Source organism: Strix uralensis, chromosome 1, assembly GCF_047716275.1.
Source record: "Strix uralensis isolate ZFMK-TIS-50842 chromosome 1, bStrUra1, whole genome shotgun sequence".
Taxonomy (NCBI): domain Eukaryota; kingdom Metazoa; phylum Chordata; class Aves; order Strigiformes; family Strigidae; genus Strix; species Strix uralensis.
Genome location: NC_133972.1, coordinates 76,256,084 through 76,277,628, shown reverse-complemented (window position 1 = coordinate 76,277,628; position 21,545 = coordinate 76,256,084). Strand labels below are relative to the sequence as shown.

General features: G+C 42.7%; 1 protein-coding gene across 8 annotated transcripts in view; it reads left to right on the top strand.

Moving 5' to 3' along the window:
• ATXN1 (ataxin 1) overlaps positions 1 to 21,545 on the top strand; it is a 229,461-nt gene that overhangs the window by 116,591 nt on the left and 91,325 nt on the right. For 7 of the 8 annotated variants that reach the window (XM_074871397.1, XM_074871379.1, XM_074871407.1 and 4 more), the window contains one exon: positions 18,470 to 18,593. The exons of the other annotated variant lie outside the window; for it this stretch is intronic. The gene's annotated coding sequence lies outside the window, so the exon portion shown is untranslated. The remainder of the gene's footprint in view (positions 1 to 18,469; positions 18,594 to 21,545) is intronic. 8 annotated transcript variants of the gene reach the window in all.

The following is a 21,545-nucleotide window of genomic DNA, read 5'->3' as shown; positions in this document are numbered from 1 at the left end:
GAGAGAGCTGACTGGTTGTCGTTTGACCATTGCTGTTTATCTTTGCTTAGAGACAGTGCTTAAAATGCCAGTATTTACTTGTTCCTTTTTTACGCTAGTTTGCCAGCCACTTTTGTCCCTAGCCAAATGAACCGTGATGGCAACTGAGAAAAAAATGCCTTTTGTAGATAGATTTTCAGATGTCCTTATATAGCATGGTTCCCTATGTTTTGTTTTCCAAAGTATCTCTTGTGAAAATCTGTGGAGCTGGTCCTTAAATTGGTTTCTGGCATTTTTATCCACAGCCCAGTTTTAAATGCTTAGTTTATAGGCTTTCCATTGATAGGAATACTTTACTCTTTTGATATATTTTGCATGGAAACTAAAGCAGGAAAAGGTTTTAAGGTAAGCCAGCCAAATAATCTAGGGTCTTTTTTTGGTCAGTTTCCATTAGTATTAAACAAGTAATCTGCCCTATTAGATGTTGTTTGAAAGGAAGTTCCATGTTTAAAGAAGATAAACATGCCAGTTGACATTCAATATGTCTTCTCAAGTCACCAGCAGAAACCTCGCTGAACCTTGTTGGCAGAGGTGCCTTCTGCAAAGGGTTCCTAAAAACACCTCCCCAGCTATTGGATTAGTTTCTGAAATGCTCTGGCACTGCAGTGGGCCTGGTGCCAGCACTGGACACTTGGTCCAGCTCCAGCTGGAGCTGAAGAAGGGCTGAATTTTAAGACCTCTAGGATGCCTTTGTGTCCAGAAGAAACTGAGCACTGGAATAATGTGTCTTCCAAACTGTGGTGTATTCCTAGGAATTGATGAATATGCTATTTTAATTTGAGGAGTTTATATAGCTGAAGTTACTGAGATATTAGTGCTTAGAAGCGAGAAATCTACAGCTCTTAAGATTGCCTGGCACAGAAACAAGCAAAGATCTAAATTGCTCTGGGGTGGTGACAGTTATCACAGCTTTGTGCAGACACACCTTTGCCAGTACTGACAGAACACAAATACCAGTTTCACATCACTGTGTTCTCCTTGGCTGGTGTACAGCTTAAAACGGTACTATAACTTCACAACTTTGGCACAGAAAGTGGAAACAAGGGGTCAACAGCAACAAAGTCTTTTACCAAACGGTTGGTTTTAAATGCTTTAAGACGGTATTTTAAAAAGAAATTTGATCTGTTTTTTGAAAATTGGACATTCAGTGCATTACATCACTCTCACCCCAGGCCACTCTGCTGAAGTTGCACTGGATGCCATAGCAGAGACTTTGGTCCATGATGAGGACAGCAGCAAATAAAGGAAAAATACTTTCTTTCTGCAACAGTGAGTTCCTCCAAACATTACAGATACCTGAAAAGTCTGTTTTCAGAACAGCGCTGACCCTATATGCAAATAAAATTTATGTGATTTCAGCTTTTGCTAGAAATCATACCTGTTATGCATCTGTGTGACAGAGCACTGGCATATTAATACCCCGTGCTTCCTAAGGAAATGCATTTGAAATCCAGGGTGGGTCACAAGTGAAAAGGGGTTGAGACTCGCCCTAATCCAAACCATGGACCACCGTGTATCTCAGTACAGCTGTCAGTAACAGCCTACCCGCCTATGAAAGTTTCACGTTAAGATAAAGAGTGTATTGACAGATTTCAATATATTTAGTCTCCTAAGACTACCGATCGACGACGTGGTTGTTGCTGGCCACTTCTGTGAGCCCCTGCCTGCAACTCTGGAGTTAGAAATGAACAGGCAAACTCTGGCTGATATTCTTGGCATTGCAGTGTGGGTATATTAACTTTACTAATTTGTTGAGAAAAAGTGTCACAACTTGGCACTCCAGTGGCAAAACTATCCATGTTCCCAGCTGCTGTTAGCACTGGATTTAATCTCTGTACTTTTGCCACCTGCTATTACAGCATTACAGACTACTAGAGGTGTGGGAGATTGCGCTGGCTTTGGGTAGCTTTCAGAAGAGCTGAGCAGATTCTTTGATTTGACATGATCAAACATCCTGATGGCCACAGCATAACCCGCGTTCCCTTTTTGACTCGGTGACTGAAGTCTGTTGTGAATTCTTCTAATGAAGTGGCATGCAACCTTAAATTAAAAATTACAGTGGCTCTGCCCCCCCGAGTGCCGCAGTGGTGGCACAACAGCAACACTGACCGAAGTCTCTTCTGTGGGTGCATGTCTGCTGCCTTTATCTGTTCTGCTGGATGTTACCCCTACATCTGCTCTAAGGGCATCAAGGCACGCAGCACAACCAAGGCCTTTGTCAGCTGGAATATTTTCTCCTCCGACTCCTCTGTTATGTTTCTGTTGTAACATGAAAGATGCTGTAATGATTTGAGTGACTTTTTTTTAGCCTATGATCTGTGTGTGTACCATCGTAGGCTCTGAATGGTTTTGTCAGTTCTGGATTGCTTTGTGGCTCACCTGGGATAGGTGGTTATCTTCTGTATCTTCGTCAAGCACTAAGCTCACAGGCATTGCTCAGTAAATAAATTCAATGCAAGGTAAACTCGCCTTGCCGCTGTTACAATTCTCAGTCTTCCAAAAAGCCAGTAGATGGGGTGTGTGCAGTTCCTGTGCAAAATCACTGCACTTCTCAACCCAAAGATCCAACTTTAATTTTTACAGTTTTATTGCAGAGAGGGCTTTTTTTTCTGTTGAAGATGGCCCTCCACATGAATCACAAATTTAAGCACCCCTGAGCAGAAGCACCCCAAATTCTTGATTTTATGCATGAAATACTCTAAGCATGATCTACTGTGCACCTTGCAACACACTTGGGTGTTTGAAATCCAAGCATGAATTTTTATCCTAAGGTTTTTTCTTTTTTTTTCTTTTTTGTTTTAGTTAAACTAGTCATGAACTAAGAAAGTACTGGATATTGAAAATAGAGTGGGTTACCACAGACCTCTGCTTAACTTGAGGTTGCAGTATTAGGTATAGATGCCATGGGGCCAACTATAAAATACACTTCCTCTTCTTGTGTCTCCAAGCCCAGCATGTAATAAATGTCTATTTGTATGCATAATTCTGTTGATGATAGATGTGAAAATTGAATTTGCTAGCACTGTAAATTAAAATAGTTTGCTAACATTAATAATGGTCATGTAAATAATAATAATACAGACTGTAGAAGGGGTCACTAGTCACATTCCAGAGTGGATTTCATGCCAGTTTTCAGATCAGTTATGGTAGACTTGAAGTAGGAAGGAATCTAAAACGGGAGATGAGTGGGTTTGGGACAAGTGGGTCCCTGAGTTGTCTTCCTCAGGGGAGGTCACAGCAGAGCATGAATCAACATAGAAATAAGCTGGCCCAAGGTCATTTATGCCATTCAAAGTGAAGCTGTTTAGAGGTGGAGTCCTGTTAGGTAGGTCGTAGCTGCTTATACCTGATGTGTGATGGAGAAACCTTCAAACAATTTGGCAATAATTAACCAAGGGAACTCCACTAAAACACAATCCGTTTCTGACAATGTGTGCCAAGAAATAAGTTAGAATGAGAATACTATATCAGAATTCAGTTATCTTCTGAGAAGAAACGCAAATGCTGATGGCCGAGATCTACAGCTGAAGTTTCCTGAGTGATTTTGAGAAGAAATGATGTGCATACACACAGACACTTCTCCAAGCTATTAATGCGATTGCAGGAATATAAAAATCTTCAAATAACAGAGTAGCCTCAATTCAAAAGAAAAGTGTAATAGTGGAGTATCACAGAGACCTAAAGGCACCAGTTTTGCTCGTGCCTGTAATGAAAGGGGCAAATAACATGAACCTGTTACCACCTAGTGCTGCTTTTCAGACAAGAACCACAATAGATGTGTTTTAATCCAGTGTGGTGAAGTGTGCCCAAAATACTCTGAGCATTTAACAGTGCTTGCACAAATGATTCACTTTCCTAGCAGTCTGATTTTGTATTATAGCATAATCTGTTTCCCCTCTGTCTTTAATGTGCAATTCTGCTGAGCACGCAGTTCACATTGGCTGCCTCAGGCGGACTGCAGGTCAGCTTTTGAATGTAAGAGAATTCATGAAATTTAAGTATTTTGTGTACAGTTAACGGCAGTTGTGCAAGTACAAAGACTTTGCTTTATGAGCAGATGTGGTCTAGGTTTATATTTATGTCCACATTCAGTTCTTACATTTATTGCAGTCAAGGGAAAAAAATCAGGAGCTTGGTGCAGTCTTTAACAATCTGCTTTGGTAGCTGGCCAGTCCACTTACCCTTCCATGAAGCACATGCTAGGGTGGTTCTTTCTTCCATTAACTCTTTGCTGCTGGGAAACAGCGATAATTCACATGACATGGAAAGGGGAGGGGGAAGGAAATTAAAATAAATGCAAGATTAGCAAAAACTTTGTACTCATCTTGTGCCAAGCCAGGAAGGGATTTATGTACTGTGGGAGCAATCAGATGGTAATGTTTGCTGGACTGCTGTGGCGGACAAGGGATATTTGAGAAGGTGATCCAGCTCTGCTGGAGTCTGCAGGGGGAACGGAGGGCAGCCTTTCCACTTGGAAACTAGAATTGGGTTGGGCACTTTCTGGTTAGTCAAAAGGGTTGCTGGCTGTTGTTTGCGATAGCTCAGCTGTTTCCCATGTGACATGGCTGCGTTTCCTCACTTCTTGCCCAAGCGGGTGCTGGAGTTTGGAGTAGAAGGCAGTTTGCCAGCATCGCTCCTTTCTGGTTAAGGCTTTTTTTTTGTTGGACTGGGAAGAGATGGAGACGAATCATATCCATGCATGGAGAAATGGTGATGGGAGGAGTGCAGAGAGAAGGCCCACATATCCCTGCTTCCCAAGTGCAGAAATAACCAGTGCCAACGTTGTGAGCCTTGTTTGTGGCACCTCAGCTTGGCCCAGCCAAGCATCCATCATGCAGTGAACTAAGAGTGGGATGGGACTTCCTTGTAAGGTGATTAATGCGATCTCCAAATGTTACAAGGGGGAGTCATTCACGAGCAATGGTAGGAGCTTTTTTCCCAGGCTTAAGTACTGTGCTGTCCTCCTTTAAACCAGAGGGATGAGAGTCCAGGAGAAGGATATGAAAAATAGATTAGCTTAAATTGCAACCTGGCATCTGGAACACCTCAAACTTTGGCAAACCTCAAGATAATACTTCAAAGTTGTTCAGCCCCACAAGGTACAGTATAATTTTCTGTTTGGTGAAAGTATTACTTAGAAACTGGAGTCGGTCTTAGGTCTTCCTTGTGCTGGGCACTGTCACACTAGCTAGAAGATGGCTTCTGGCTGAGCTGACTCTGAGCCTGCATGCTCTGAGCTGCTTTACACGACTATTCTCCATCTCCCCAAATATTTAGCAGTAAACATTTACCCTGAATTGGTTTTAACATATTGAGCAACAAAGTGTAAATATATCTGAGCCTTACTGAACCTAACTGTCTTTACTCTCCCAAAATGATCTTCCGTATTTTAAAATCATTAAAGCCAAAGCAACGTAAATATTCTTTGTGTCATGACAGCATGAAAGGAGCGTGGCTTCCTCATTACCCTGAAATTCGAATGTATGCAGGGGCACTTGGAAAGCACTGGGCTCCCTCAGGTCCTTGCAGTTTGGCAGGTGTCTGTCTCCTTCCTTGATCAGGTCTGGGCAATGAAGAGAAATTTAGCACATCGGCTTATCTATGAATTTACCATTCTGTCATTGATGGGGTGATTCCCCAAGTTTAGTACTCAGAGGCAGAGAACATCTTTCCAAGGGTGGTGAGCGCCTGTGATTCTCACCGTAGTACGTAGACCTGCTTTCTCTTTTGGCGGTTTACAAGGGAGAAAGTAAGTCAGCCTCGTTCATTTTTTTTTTTAGCCACATGTGTCTGGAGCTCATTCTGAAATACGATTAATACATGCCTGCACATAGGTAGGATTTTAGGTTGTAAGTTTACTAATTGCTTTCAGTGTTGTTTGCTGTTTGAATGTTGGGGTTTTTTTTGTATCTAAGGTAAAAAGAACATCATTATTTTTAGCTTATAACAAAAAGCACATTTTCTCTTAAATGCCTTGATATGAAGTAATTTAAACTAAATTTCCACACAAATCATTTCCAAGAGATTGGCTGTCAAGTACGATAAAAAAAAATCTGCACTTTTGCAGGGACCCAATGAGACTTTGCAAATTTAGATTTATTCTCAACGTTAAATGTGGTTGAAGATGTCATTTTTTAAACAGCACTTTTAGAAGTAGTTAGCTTAAAAGTATAGCAATTCAAAGCACAGAGGGAATGATTTTGAAGTGTAAAGTCTTGAAACACAACACAGAGGTTGACAGTTTCACTACAATTAGAAGCAAGGCAGGCACAACTCCCACTTCTGAAAACTTTCCTATCACACTGCTTCCTCTCTTGGCCTAGAAAACCTCAAAATAAAAACTTTGAGTGGCTTTGCTTATTGACTTAACATAGTTATACTCAATAGCATTAGGAGACAGAGCAGAAAGGGCTGCCAAATCTGTCTGTAAAGAATAATCTTTACGGAAAGCTTCACAGAGGTATTTTTTTTCACATGCTTTCAGTCTCCTGAGAATGCTGCTTTTTTGAGGAAAGCAAGTTTTAGGGTGGATTTTTTTTTATTTTATTTTTTTAACAAGGCTTGTTTTGTTAGGAAACCACTCCCTTCTGCTTCTGCATTTAGACTTGCTGCTAATTACCTTTTGGTCCATGACATTTTCCATGAATTGCCACATTCTCCCACACTGTTACAACTTCACACTGATTATGTTATGTGGCACTTCTGCCTGCTGCCTTTGGGAGGAGTGGCTGAGAGAAGGATATGGTGTACCTGGGAAATTGCAATTCATTGCTTTCTGACAGAAGTTTGCTGGAACCGAGTTTTGTAGCTGCTAAGACACAGCAGAGGCTCTTCCTCCCAGTCTGAGGGTGGCTGGGGTAGGTGGGATCAGGAGGGCATCCTGTCAGTTTAAGCACCGCTCTGCTCTGTGCCACTGCTGAGGATTTTGTGTAAGAAGTCATGACAAGGCAGTGTGTGGTGTGTTAGGCTGGTATTTTTCATCGTAGTTGCAGGCTGTAGTGGAAACCCGAAACCCTGGTGCCAGAGAAGGTGTGGGGAGGGGGCAATCTTTGCAGACACTTCTGGCTCACTGAGCCCCTTGGGATGCCCACCGAGCCCAAGCTGCAAGCCTGTCTTTCTCCCAGGGCCTGGGGATGGCTCAGGTTTGTCCTTAACCCAGCTCAGTCCTCTGCAGCAAAACCTCCCGGAGCAGCTGAATATAAGATCATTGCTGATTGAAGCTCGAGTGCTGCCGACATGAGAACTGGGTGTAGCGGAGTTGTTGAGCACAGCTAATCCACTTAAACTGTGGAGCTCATCTGCTGATTTGCAGGAGTGATAGCACTCCTAGGTGGGATAGCTAAAGAGGCTTTGGCTTGAGTTAGTGCTTCAGGGCAATCAAAACCTGCAGCTAGGGCTGAGGATCGGGTTACACTAAGTTGGCTCTGACCCAACCAAACATGGTTAAAAGTGAGAGGTTAGGTGAGATAAACCCCTCTACTTAACCCTTGTTTTAGCTTGGGAGCTGATGAAGGTGTTCAAGTGCTTTTCCAGTCTCACTGCTTTGATCAAAGGTCTGTTAACTGGGAAGAGCTTTGCCAGTAAAAGCCCTTTTTCAAACTAGGATAATTACATCCACAGTGCTAGCAGGTAAGGTTTCTGCTTTAATTGTGTCACTGCACATAAGGGTACAGATCTTTTACAGGTAGAAAAACTGTGATTTCTGACATAGTAAGCGTGGTTGGGTCCCACCTACGCTGTGGCTGTTGGTGGCGGTGCAGGATGAGCAGCTGGTGTTGTAACAGGATCTCTGACTACATTATTCTGTAGTCCAGCCTGTGACATGAGGGTTTTCACCTCAGAGAGGTGGTTAAAAAATTCAGGTCCATCTGACAGCAGCAGCACCAGCTGCAGGCAAGCCCAGCATGGCCTTTTCTGCCACACAATGGTTGGCAGGGGTGGCTGCAGGCCGCAAAAGCAGGCAGTGGGCACTGCTCCTGCCCTGCTGCTGTTTATTCTGGACAAAAGCTTTATTTGTTCAATCTTACCCTTTTTTGTGGTTGAGGGGAAGGAGTATGAGGAGCAGTGTGTGTTATATGTACGCTGCTGAGTCCTCTACTGTCCTCCCTGTGGTACTAGAAGGCATATGCAGAGACTAAAACTTGGTTGTCTTTTGTGAAAAAGGCTCGTAATGTTCCCGCAGACCAAATTCTTCTCTGCAGCTAATCCTTGCTTGCTGCAGGGAGGTGGAAACGGGAGTGCTGCGGATCCAGTTCGATTCTGCTCCTGCCACAAGCCAATGCAACCAGGGACCACTCTGACACCACCCACATACCACTTATACCCCTGGGTATAAGAGACCTTGCTCCCTCCTTTCCATCAGCAGCACAAAGAGGCAGAAGTGAAGGCAGGGGACTAACTCCCTCTGAATTTCAGGAGAGGCTGAAACTGGTCTGTTGGAATAAGGAGGGAACCAGGAAACAGGAGCACCTGTTTTGCATAGCTTTGGGCAGGTCAATTATCCCTTCCCCAGTGAAATTCCCTTTCCATAAGGCATGAATAATAATACTCAACTTACCTTGCAGGGGTGTTACGGAGTGTGCTTTTTTTTGTTTTTTTTTTTTTTACAGTGTTTGTAATATATGAAACCGTTAATGAGTGCAAAGTATTATTGCGATTTAATTTTATTGAGGGTTAAACATTGGTGACATGCCCAGCTGAGCAATTGCTGGCAGTGAGCTAGGCAAGTGACCAGCAGCAAGCGTGTTTGGCAGCAAGCAATGGACAAAAAAGGAAAACAGGACTAACTTATTCCAGTCCTACATATTTTTTTCTCTCTCTTACCACCATACGTTTCCCATGAAGCAGATGGAGGTGATCAAAATATCGAATTGGAACTCTATATTTTAATAGACTTAAATTTTACTGCATAAAAGGCAAATAAAGATTAATGGCATGAAAATTTGTCTTATAGGAGAGTGAGAGAGTGGAAGTGCCTCCAAGCATGCCCTGAATGGTCCTTAATAGCTTTCAGAAACAGATCCTACCTGAGTAGTTAGGTGGCTGATTGTTCACTGGGGGGTAGCATGCCAAGGGTGCTGGTTCCTGCACGTTTCATGCTACTGCTGATGGAGGTTTTGCATTGGACTAAAAACATGGAGGGAAATCTCTTGGACAAGGTTGGTACCCCGTGGCAGCAGCATGAGACGGGGGATGTGCAGGGAGGGTGTGTGCAGGGGGTTTGTGTGCAGGCGCGCGTGTTGGGAGTGCTCCTGAGTTTGAAACATGAGTCAGTGCCAGACTCCGACGTGTTTCTGTGTTAGAGCTGCCGAGTGTAAGAGAGGGAGAGACAGCGTGTGTGATTTCTCCAGCTTGCTCTAATTTCGTGTGAAATGGGGGCTTTCCAGTGGTGGGGTTACTCCAAGTGCGATCGCACCAGCAGGTTTTATGTTGCACCTCGTTGTGAGTGTGCCTCCCATACATTTTGTTACTGCCTGCTCATTCTCGTTAATTTTTATTAGGTGTGAAATGCAAAGGCTTGTCCTAATTACCACTGGTAGATGATAGCACAACTGAATAGCAATCTTGCAATAATCAGGGCTAACTTCTGCCCTGGGATAGTTACACACCAGGCTCACTGGAGCTGGTGTATTCCCGGTAGGAATGAAGGATTTGGCCCACACTTCGTCTGTATGCATTAATTCAATGTCTTTGCTCTGTGACAGTGTCCAGAGGGACAGGTCCAAAGGTCAGCGAAGCAGAAAAGGATCTTTCCAGTGTCTTTTTTTAAGCTTTGGGCCAAAGTCGGGATCCTACCCTTGTTCTCATTACATTTGAAAACATTGGTTGGCCCTGGATTTTCTCAAGGTTTCCTTTCTTCCCCAAGTCTAAAAGCTGTCATGGTCACTTACCCAAACATAGAGACAGCATCAACTCCACAGTTAACTTCTCATTTAGTGGTGTTTCTGAAAATAAACAATTGCTGCAAGAAAACAAATGGTAGACATGCAGCATATGTTGCACGTAATGATAATTTATTGCCTTTTTTTAAAATGATAGTATAAAATTTAGGGGGCAAATCTCAAATCCTGTGAAATTCATGGCACAATTCCAGTTTATTTGAAAGAACCTTACATTTGTCCCTAAATCTTACAAGTCCTTAACTACAATTTCCTTTCTTGCATGCCACTCACCTTTAAGATGATACTCCTTTTTTGGCATTGTTAATTATCATTATTGTTGTTGCTGTTATTATTCCAGGAGATCTGTATGGGAGGAACGCTGAAATCTGGATTAAAAATAGCATTTTCATGTCCTCCCACTCACTGTACTTCGTGCACAGAATGCCTTTTATAAATGCAGACTTGCTGCTTGGCTAGATAAAAGAAGCTGTCACTTCATTTCCATAACGAAGTCGTTCCCAGGAGAATTTCATTGTTTTAGCAATAAAATTTTTCTAAAAGGCCTTTTATTTTGCCTGAGAAAGGTAACAGAAATGAACTTCTGAGTGGTTATTCCACAAAACAATTAGGAGAAAGCAAGACTATCTTGATTTGATGTAAGGAGATTTGTATGTGTATGAATTCCCTTTCGTGTAAGATGAGAATAAACTTCTAACTGAAAATCAAGTTAGAAACACCCCCCCAACCTTAAACAAAATCAAAAATTTTTTTCCTTGCTCTCAGAGACATCACACATCTTTATCAGCACTCTCCTAAATAAATTTGGTCATATCCTTAAGTCCAGCCCTATTTCAAAAGGCACTTGCATCACTTCTGATTCAGATACTTTTCTGAGTTAAAGGCAGTCATGGATAATCAATACCAATTATTACGGTGCATTCATTTTGTTACCAGGTATGTTCTTATTCTTGGAGAGGAATGATTGCTGTATGCTGTATTGCGGCTGAGCACTCAATGAAGCAGGGACCGTGCTTTTCCTGTGTGTACATATGCTATCGAGCACGGTTGGCGGGCCCAGTCCCTCCTTGCCCACAGGCAGTAATGCTGCCGTGGCCTCTCTCACCACTTCCCCAGCATTTCTCACCCCTTTTCTCAGCTGGTTTGTGTCCCATGCCAGCATGATGTTTCTTTTCTCTGAATGCTGAGCGTGCTAAATCACGTCAGAATTAGAGCATCAAAGAAGTGCTGATATGGAAAGCATATACAGTAAGTGAAAGGTCCTATGGCTTGTGTTTAGTTCTCTCTTTTTTTTGGGGGGTGAGGGTGGGGGTGGGGGGAGTCTATCGCTCTTTTGTCACCCCTGTTGAGCCATGTTTGTGTTTTGCTAAGTATGCATTGACACAATTACCACTTCAGTCACTGTAGACAGCCTACTACTATAGGTAGGTACATGTAATCAGGAACAAAAGGGAAGAAGATAAAAACATTTTCTTTGTAGTCAGGAAAGTCTTTATAGGTTCTGCATCACACTTAAAATTGTGTTGTATTAAAGAAATGCAACAATTTCGGAAATTATTATTTGTAGGAAGGTTTGTGAATTCAGGATGTGATATTCTGACTCACCCAACAGCAAACGTGTTTGCACTCCGACTGGTATGACTCACGCTGGCATTTGTCTTAAGTGTGGCAATTGTTTTAGCCCTCCGCTTGGTGCACGATGAATGAAACGGCTGAGGTCCCCTGTTGCAGATTTACTACGTGCAGCTACACTGGTAAATTGGAGGCTCAGCTGTAGAGTATTTCCTGTAACACACACACACATGCACGCACAGGCACATACACACAAGTGCGCACCCCCCCAAGTAATACTTTACTTTTAAATACTAGATTCATAGAAAGGAAATGCATAATTACAGTGCTGGCTTTTGCACCACATAAAGCAGCCCACATCAAAAGGTGTTTGCCATTAATGTTTCAACAGGTAATCTCTGGATTTATTGCCAAGTCGTGTTCCTGTTACTTAGCGCTCGGTGTTGAAACCATTGAAATCTTTGTTGTAAACTAGCATAGTCATCTTAATCCTGCAAAAAAGTTAGTCAATAGTGCCTTTGTTTTCCAGCACTGTGTTTCACATTGCATCAGCAGCACAGAAGACGTAGCCGTGCTGGAAGCGGGGAGAAGGTTAAGGGTGGGTTCTGGGCTGGCTTCCTAAGGAAGCGAGGCTCACGTGGTGGCGTTGTTTGTGCCTGCGCCTGCGTGTGTGTCCCTGGCCTGGCGGCTCATGTTACTCAGGTCCTCCTCAACCCAACCTGTTGTACGGGTAGAGGCCACGGGAACCTGCTCCCTGAAAGCTTTGTGTAAGTAGGCAGATGAACAGCTGTGGCAACCTGTGGTTGAGCCCAGTGAGGCAAAGGCCACGGCCCCAGCTCAAGTTTTACTGACACTGGGGAATCTGTATAGTGGGCATCTGCTGGGATTACTGCTGCCGCCAAAGACCGAGCCTTTTTGCTGGTATTTGTTAATGCGACAACCCACAGAACTGTCTTCTTCAGGCGGTATCTCTTTGGCTTGTTAGAATACTGCAAATAAACAGAACCTCAGCTGTTGGGTTTGGTGCTGCTGTGCTTTGGGACTCACAGCGTTTGGATTCCCCCTTCAACACTGTCTCTTTGCAGGAGAGCTGTGGCCATCGTCTGAGATGTCTCCATTTAACCAAGGCCTAGCTCTCAAGCCTGTTCTCATCTGTAACAAGTTACAAGGGCGCTGCAGTTCCTCAAATATGCAGGAGTCTCATTGTCTCAACTCAAAGCTGAGCTGCATTTTTTGTATAATAGCTTCCACAAAAGAAAAAGAAAAATATTTATGTCGTGTAACAGAAGCATCCAGAGTGGTTATTTTTATTGCTTGTATCTGTTCAACATTACTGGCTCTGAGCCTGAATTATTATGGACCATTTGCATTCTTTTTCCAATTTCTTCTGCTCAGAAGACCTGTAGGAATGACTGTGTTACAAACACGCAGGCAATAGAGTTGTTGTTACTTAAAACCTCTGTCTGAGAATGAAGGAAGTTGTCATGCTAAGAGAAATGTAAATCAATGTTGAAATCCCCCCTCTTCCCTCCCCCTATTCCTGTTTTGATAGCCATGAGAAAGTGGCAAATAGGGAGTGCTGATGGTAATGGGATGATGGATTTTTATTAAAAAAATATGTCACTGGCATCTGATAGGGGATATTTGTGAGGTGTTTTTCTTCTTCCAGTTCTGTACTATTGCTTCTTAGACAAAACAACCTAGACATGCTCCTGTTAGTTTTCTTTTCATCTGGTGGCATTGTGTGTTGAACCCACTGCCCACTTCTTTACTTGCTCTTTTAATACCTTATGTGGCACTCTCTACGTGGGGGAAATCTTGTGGAACTTAGAAACAAAGCACAGTAAGTGAAGGACAGGGCTAAGCACAATTTAACCTCAAGTCGTATTGGAAAAACTGGGTATTACTGAAGTACAAATAATGAGTATGGTTGTGATTGCTGTTATTTGTGTAAAGGTGATGTCTCAGAGATGCTAGTTAGATTTGTGTTTGTATTGTTATTAGGCATGGTGTAAACAGAGAGTGTGAGTTTGAGCTGGCATGTGTGTTTTCATATTTACAACTGTCCCCCTGATGATGAACCTTCGTCTATTTTCTGATCACTTGTTTGGAGGTGTTGGGTTAGGGAATGGGTAATGAGAGCAGCAGGAACTGCTCTGGGAACACAGTTGCTTCCATGGTCTCCAGATAACAGGTTTGGAAGGATGGATGTCCAATGAGTAGGGCTGAAAAATCCCATTCCCAATCTGCTTGCATCAGTTGATGCTAAAACAAGGGGTGGTTTACCTGAGCCCTAAGTCAGGAAAAATACCTGCTGTGGATGAAATAATAATGAATAATGTTTTTCTCGATAAAATCTTGGGACACTGATTTCTAGATGACTAACAGTTAACGTTAGTTGCGCAGAATTGCTGGTCATCTTCAGTAGTAGCTCCTGCACTGGAGGGTGTGAGCTGCAGCCATACCCCTTCAGCCCCACATGCTGGTCCTGTCTGTCTGCTGCTTGCAGCACTTCATTTTTCCAGTAAGTACTTGCACTGGAAATGCCATTCACGCAGGGAAGATGCACAGGGCTGGGGTGGCCCATGGATGTGTTCACAGAGCTGAAGAAGGTAACATTTATCTTCTTTCCACTACTGCAAATTGCCGGGCAGGATGGACTGCTTCCTTGTCTGAGCCCCACGATCTACACGCTGTTTTTCTGGTTTAGGACCTGCAGGGTATGCAAAGTGCTGACAACTTGATTTACTATTCCTTTGCACCCAGATACAGTTATTGACCCTGCGCAAAGTGGGTGTAACACCTTGTGAAGTTGGGCATTTCACTATGGACCACATGCAAAACCATGGGAAGTGCTTGTTTACATGACAAAGCCGTGGAGAATCAAGTTTCAGATGAGCAATGGATGCTAAACAGAAATCAGAGTGATGCCTGCCTGTTTTATGCAAATTAAACCTCTTTTGCAGTAAGGTAATATCCCTCCACCTTAGCCTTAAAGTAGGCATAATTGTGATTTAAGCCTTTTTTACACTAGCAGAACAATTAATGTAAAGATGACTCAGCCCCATCAGGAGCAGCCTTTGTACACAGACAAAATGTCAGGAGATTTTTCAGACAGGTAAAGTTCGGCATGGCTGGTTTAGAGCTTTTATTAACTTGAAATCTAAAAGATATTTAATTCTTGGCTGGTTTGGGTTTTTTTTTTTTTTTCATTTCCTTTAGAATCTTTTCTATATGTATAAAATCAGCAAAACCTGTTGAAAATTATTTAGAAGTTTTTTCCTGACATGATAGATGATATGCACATTAGGTAATTGAAATCGCACATGCTCCAGGAAGATACAACCTTGCCTTTCCTATTTGCGGTGGGGCAGGATTGAACCTGTCTAAAACTGTTTCATGCAGAGGGAGAATAAAGGAGGAAATGAATTACAGTTTTATTTGAGTTGAAGGATTAGTTGTGGGATAATAGTGAACAACGAAACAACTTGGGAACAACGTTGCCGTCTCTTAAACAGTTTTATTAGCTTATGCTGATTTGTGAATTAGGAAAACCAAATTACGTGATGCAAGAGAGAAAGGAATGGCAATTAAAAACCTGCAGGAAAGGACTAGAAAAATGGTGATCTCTCACTGCCTGCTCTTCAAAGCAAGATGGAGAGCATGACCTTTTCTTGGAACAAATACAGGGTATTGCACAGAGCCGACTTCTGGTTTTCAGTTTTGTCAATTTGCAGTTGCTCGCTTGTACTATGGTTCTTATTTGTTGATTGCCCTGGGGTCCAATTTTAGTATCTAAATACTCCCAAGAAGTACTTCCATGTTCTTTGATTTGAGGTCTGTTCATCTCTCAATTACACTTATAATCTGTCAACTCAATGTCCTTTTTAGCACTCAGAGACAGGTCTATGCTGTGATATTTGAATAACCATAATGCCGTGGGACCATGAAAATCAGCTTCCTTGCATAACACTTCCCTTTATAGCTGAGATGTGATAGGTAACTGTGTATGTGATAATGATCCATTGATCATGTTGAAACTTAAGTTGTAAAGCCTGGTTAAAACCTAGTTGTACTGCAAACTGGCCTTCCTTGATGGTCCCTCCAAGTTATGACTTTTGCATGTTCCAAGAAGAGCATGTCATCACAGCCCATCAGATCTGCATACCAAAAAGATGGTCCCAGTTAGGGAATGAGTGCTCTGCTCTTCAGGCGAGGGTTGTGCTTTGAGAAGCAGCGTATCTTCCTGTGTGTCCTGAAGTTTGTACCATGCTGTCTTTAAATCCTAAGCATAAAAGTGTCTGGGAACATTTGCAGGCAGACGTGCCTTGCCCCTCGCAGAAAGAAGTGCCTACGGGTAAGGTCAAGTGAGCAAGTTGTAGCAGATTAAACTAGCTTGTGAATTTACAGCACGTCAGCTGTTCCATAATAACTGGCTGTGTGCATGGTGCAAAGGCACCCTATGGTAAATACAAGGTCTCTCATCCTTTTTTTCCCTGAGGGCTAGGCTACCTTGCTTCATGTCATCTTTCCTATGAAATAAAAGTGCATGGAGAAGGATATCGGCCACAGAGCATCACTTCACTGTATCACACAGATGCTGCTTGCGACTTGTTCCCATGTCCATGTGCTGGAAGGGGTCTGCAAGATAAATTCCAGACTGATAGCAAAATAACTACATAGTTAGCATGCAACGCTCGCTCCTTTTCAGTGATCGGAGCCCTGGTATAGGCAATCAGAGCCTTGTTTAACTTGAACAGAATCAAAATCCTAATCCCACCTGTTGAAGTTAGTGGAAGGACTTTCACTGAGTGTGGTGGGTTTCAGCCCAGTGTTCCAAGCAGCTGATTCTCCAGGGAGGCTCAGAGGAGTCCACACAAGCAAGCACTGCAAAATCTGGCATGGGAGACAAGGTGCGCATGGAGTAAACTTCCCTCCTCTTACTAAAATAATTGGAAGCCATCTGATTTTGGTAGAAATGTTTTCTCTTAGTCCTTTGGACTCCATTTTCAGGTTCCCCTGAATGTTGAATGACAAGAGATGAAGATTAAGAAATGGAATTTTTAGATTTTTTTTTTTAACTTGGGTTTTGGTTTTTTCCAATCTTCAGATTCACATAATTTAAAGAAAAAATAAATAGCTTGAAAATAAATTGGTTTGGGTTAAGCAAAATTTTCAGGGTTGACTTAAAAACAGGTTTGGGGTTTTTTTCTCTTTTTGGTCTGCTTTCTAAAGTTAAAAAGCTTGTGAGATCATGTCTGACAGTGTGCTTTTCTGTCAAAGTGGCAGAGTCCCATTTTAGTAGAGGAGAGAAGCTGTTTATCAAAGTCCTGTAACTGTAGCCAGGGTCTGGGTATCTGAAGGACCTTGAGGCTGCAATGCCTCTGTCACCCAGGAGCTGTACTTCCAGCTCAGAGTTTCTTAAGCTGGGAAGACGTTCTGTGACTGGTGTCTTGCATTGCTACAATCCATCAGGGAGAGGACAAAGACACATGCAACTAAGACTAGTGGTTATCATCATGACTGCCAGTGCACCTTGGAGAGTCCTAACCAGCTGGATGCTGGCTCACGGATGCTGATCTGTGAGGCTTTAGCCTCAGACAGTAAATCCAGGAGTAGCTTTACACCAAAGCTGGATCAGCTGGGCAAATATTGGTTTGGGTTTTGGAAGGTTTTGCTGTTGTTGCTTTGTATGTTCAACTAAGACTGTCTTAGGGCTGTAAACTTTTTTGAATAGTTACCATTGCATTGCCTTCCCTCATCACTTCACCCATGAACTGCTCGTGTCCATGTGACTTGCTTCCTGCCTTTACGTAGGGTGAGATTCATCTGCATTCATCTGTAGCCATCTAATCTGAGCTCAGTGTCTAGACTCACTTTATAGAGGGAGAGAAGCAGACCTTTCTAGAGAGTGATTCATTCTGTCCTAAAGTAGATGCTTAAGATAGGTCAAATTAATAATTTTCTAGATTCCCAGGTTTCCTCCACTGAAAGTAAAAAGAGCTGCACTGTCTCAGGTGTAGACTTTTGCCCAGCACATGTTTTTGGTTTGGGGACGTGGATTCCACCGTAGTGCTGATAGGATGGGATCCATGTGCACGAATCCTGGAATTACATGTGAAATGTTTGAGGAACCTTATGTCAAGGAGATAGGAAAAGTTTGTGGCACAAAGTGAAACTAAGAATTTAGGAAACACAAGTAGACCATGGGAACCTGGCTGAAGGAAAAAATGTTCAAGTCAGGCCCTGTGGAAATACACACTGTATTTTAAGTATTCTGTGTGGGTTTCACACAAAAATGAAGCACAGCAGTTTTCCCAGACCACAGTAAAAAGGCTGAGGATAGTCTGATACCTTGTACAGTAGGTCAAAAAAATTAAGAGTTGGTCCACAAAGAAATTCTGCCAAAAAATAAGTATGAAAAACCGCACGATTTTAAAAATCTCAGATGTGAAAAATACTTCCTACTGAGGAATAGCAAGTGTGTGTGTGTGTATTTTGTTTTCAGTACTCCTCTGTTGCAGTATTACAGATAACCACAGAAATAGATAGGTGTTTGCATCCCCTTAGAAGAGTTCATTGAGAACAAAAATCTTCCTGTGTGGATCTTTCTGCACACCCTGTTTGCAGACACTTTGCAAAAGGAGAACCCTGAATAGTTTTTTCTTCCTCTAGTTATGGTAACAGAAGTATCCAAGAACTATTTTAATTATGTATCTGCCTCAGCAACTTTGAACTGGGTTTTAATTGTTGGTAATAAGTACAAAGCAAATGACTCTTCCTATCCAAATCAGTGTTTGACGTACACTCACTCTGTACTGGAATCTCCATCCTGGGAGCTCATTAAAAATGCATTTGCTTCAAGGAGATGTAGGAATCATTTGCTAAACAGCTCTGTGGATCTTCCTCTTTTTATTCCTTGCTTTCCTTTCTTACTCTGTTTTGTTTTTCTTTTACAGCTCTATCTTACTTTATTTGAAAGAGGAAAACCAGTGAGGACCTGTGAGCAATCCGTCAGTTTCTGAAAAATCTTCATGCTAGAGGATAATCCAGAATTCCCCGAAGAAGAACATAGTGAATGTTGTGAGTTCCTAGAAGCAATAATGTGTACTTGCAATTGTGTCTTTTGGGGGGCAGTATCTGCACTGTAGTGTTTGCTCCCATCCCCCGTGATGTACTGAGCATCTTTTCACTCTGCTGAAACCAAAGGCAGGTGTGTTTGGGTTGGGCTGCAAAGCCAGACTTGAATTTCTCTCCCTCTTTCTTTTTTCTTTTTTTTTTTAACGTCTTCAAGGGCAGAATAGTGTTATCCAAGGAAAGATGCGGGGTTTCTTTTCTATGGGCTGCTACAGTTATTTAACACGTTACTGTCGCTTTTTAGTTAAGTATGTAAGCCTGCATTTGAAGGCCTTGGGACTGTGTATCATAACAAGAATGAGAAATGTTATGGATGTTACATTATGTTATGTTATGGAAAAATGTTATGTACAGCAATCTACAGGTCAGACTCAGGAGTTTTATACATACTCATACAATGGTTGAAATTATTTGGCCACTTTCAAATCAGAGGAATGCAAATGTAGTTATTTACGCCTGGTATTCCTAACTCCTATTGCTTCGATTGGTTTGTTATATTAGTTTGAGTATTTTCAATACAAACACTCCTCTCAGAGATTGGTGTTCATAGGAATTGGAGTAGCACACCTTTCAGAGGGAAACACGGTCACATAACCATGAGGGATGGCTAAAGAGAAGGTATAAATATTTTTATGTTCATTGTTTTTCTCATGAAGCCCACAGCTTTTCTGGGTTGAAATGGGCAAATGTGCAGATCAAATGTAAACATCCTTACAAACAGAGGAAGCCTGCTTGCCAAGTGTGGTGGTTTAGTCCCTGCCGGGGTCCGAGACCATGTGGCTGCTGCCCCTCCCCCACACAGGGAGTGAAATACAAACCCCGGGGCTGCGATAAGGAAAGGTTTGATACAACAGTGCAACAGCAACAAAACAAACAAAAACAATAACAGTAATAACAATGAACAGAGCAAGAAATGTACCGATACGGCAGTGAGGAGAGCGATCGCACAACACACACGTTCACCGATTCTCCCGCGCTTGGGTGCCTGGAGGTGACGTCAGCATGGTATTGAATAACCCGGCTAGAGCTTCCCCCCAGCTGCTGGGGAAACTTAACCCTATCCTAGCTGAACCAGGACACCAGGTTTGAGAGTAATCCTTACTTTTGTCTTAAGAAGGAACCTTGGGAACTTCAAAATTAGGTAAGTTAGTATTTAAATCCTTATGCCCAAAGTATGCAGTGGTCCTTCAAGATGTTAGTAGTGATAAAACAGCTGCAGAGTCTTCCAGTTCAAGCAAATTAGTTTTTGCACTTTCCATAAATTTAGTAAATATAAATATATTTTCTGACTGCTGGCCATGCCTTCTAGCTCCCTGAAAGTTGGATGCCCTCCTTTGCTCTGCTTTTCCCTTTGAGTTCAGGCTTTGGGAAGCAGATTGAGACAGAGTCTTAAGTGGTGCTGCTTTCCCAAGAGTCACTTGGAAAATAAATGTTAGAGAAGACACTGAAAAATCTTCATCATCTCTCCCCTTTCCCGCATGCTTTGATCTACAGTGAAATAGTTAACAAAGCTGACATTTGGAGATGTTAGTTACTAGTACCACTAAGCTGCCAAGTTAGTAACTCATTAAGATGAGTAAGGGGCCTCTGAGACCTGGAGCTTCTCACTGTCTGTATCCAAGCAGACGTGGCCATATCAGCTTATTCCCACACTTTGAAAGACTTCTTTGAAACCACAAGGGCTTACTTTGCACGTTGACATCCTAGAGCAGAGGAGGGCAGCCTTAAATAATAATAATAATAAAAAAATTGTTCTAGCATGCAAAGCTGTTGGGATAACAGGAGGTGTTTGTTCAAGATGTTGCAATCAGCTGCACTGATTGCAACAGCAGCACCACCTCATGCCAAGGAGAGCATTCCTTGGGTCCTCTAAGGTATGTGGTGTGCCAGATCAGCCAGATAAACTGTATGGGAGAAGGAGGCAATCATCAGCCATTACAGGGATAGAGTATCTGTCAAAGATGCTGTCGGTGTGATTATTACATTTGCTCCTGTCCTAAACGGTTTAAAATGAGCCCACTTAAAGCACAGCACAGTAGTCTCTTATTGCGGTGCCAAGACCCCAAATTACAGTGATGAGGCCTGGGTTTAGGCAGAAGAAGCAGCACTCTTCTCACCAGGTATGGATGGAAACAAAGTGCTCTTGAGAACAGCTTTCACCATGGCACCCAGGACCGGTTTCTTTCGGGGAGTCATTCGTAGGTGATGGAGAGCTCTTCAGAAGTTCCTTGAAAGTGTATTTTGTCACCTGGCTTCTGCATGGAGGACAGTGCTGCAAGAAGGAGGCAGCTGACCAGGCTCCTCCTCTCTCCTTCCCTCCTTCCTTTATCCTCTTGGGGAGACAAGAATACCAGAGATGAGGAGGTATGGTGTTTCGGCTGAAAGGAAATACCGGCATACAGTGTTTTTACTGAAAAGTACTGCTCTGTCTTCCCTGAGTGTTTGCAGGGTGTTGTCATGTTAAGATGTGCGGAAAGCAATCAGACCTTTCCCATTGTGAGCGGTAGCTGTCCTCATCCCTTCCACCACCTCCTCCTGCCACCCAGGCAAATTTCAGAGGAAGGGGGGTGTGAGGAGGGAGGGGGTCAGTAAATTGGGACCAGCGTCTTGTATCCACCTAGAAACTGCCTGTTTACTAAACAGTACAAATTTCTTGTTTCCTTTCTCCTTCTCTCCTCATTCAGATGAAGCACATTTCTGGAATAGCAGAGCTTGTACAAATCAAGTCCATATTCCTCTTTTGCAGAGAGAAAAAGGGATGTCAGGAGGATTCCTTAAGGAGGAACGTTTATTTCACTTAGTAAAGGGTAAAAACAAAGCAAGGCGAGGCTCTTTTGCTCTCGAAGGACGTACCTTGCAAATTCCAGCATACGGTTTTGTAATTTTCTGGTAGGATTT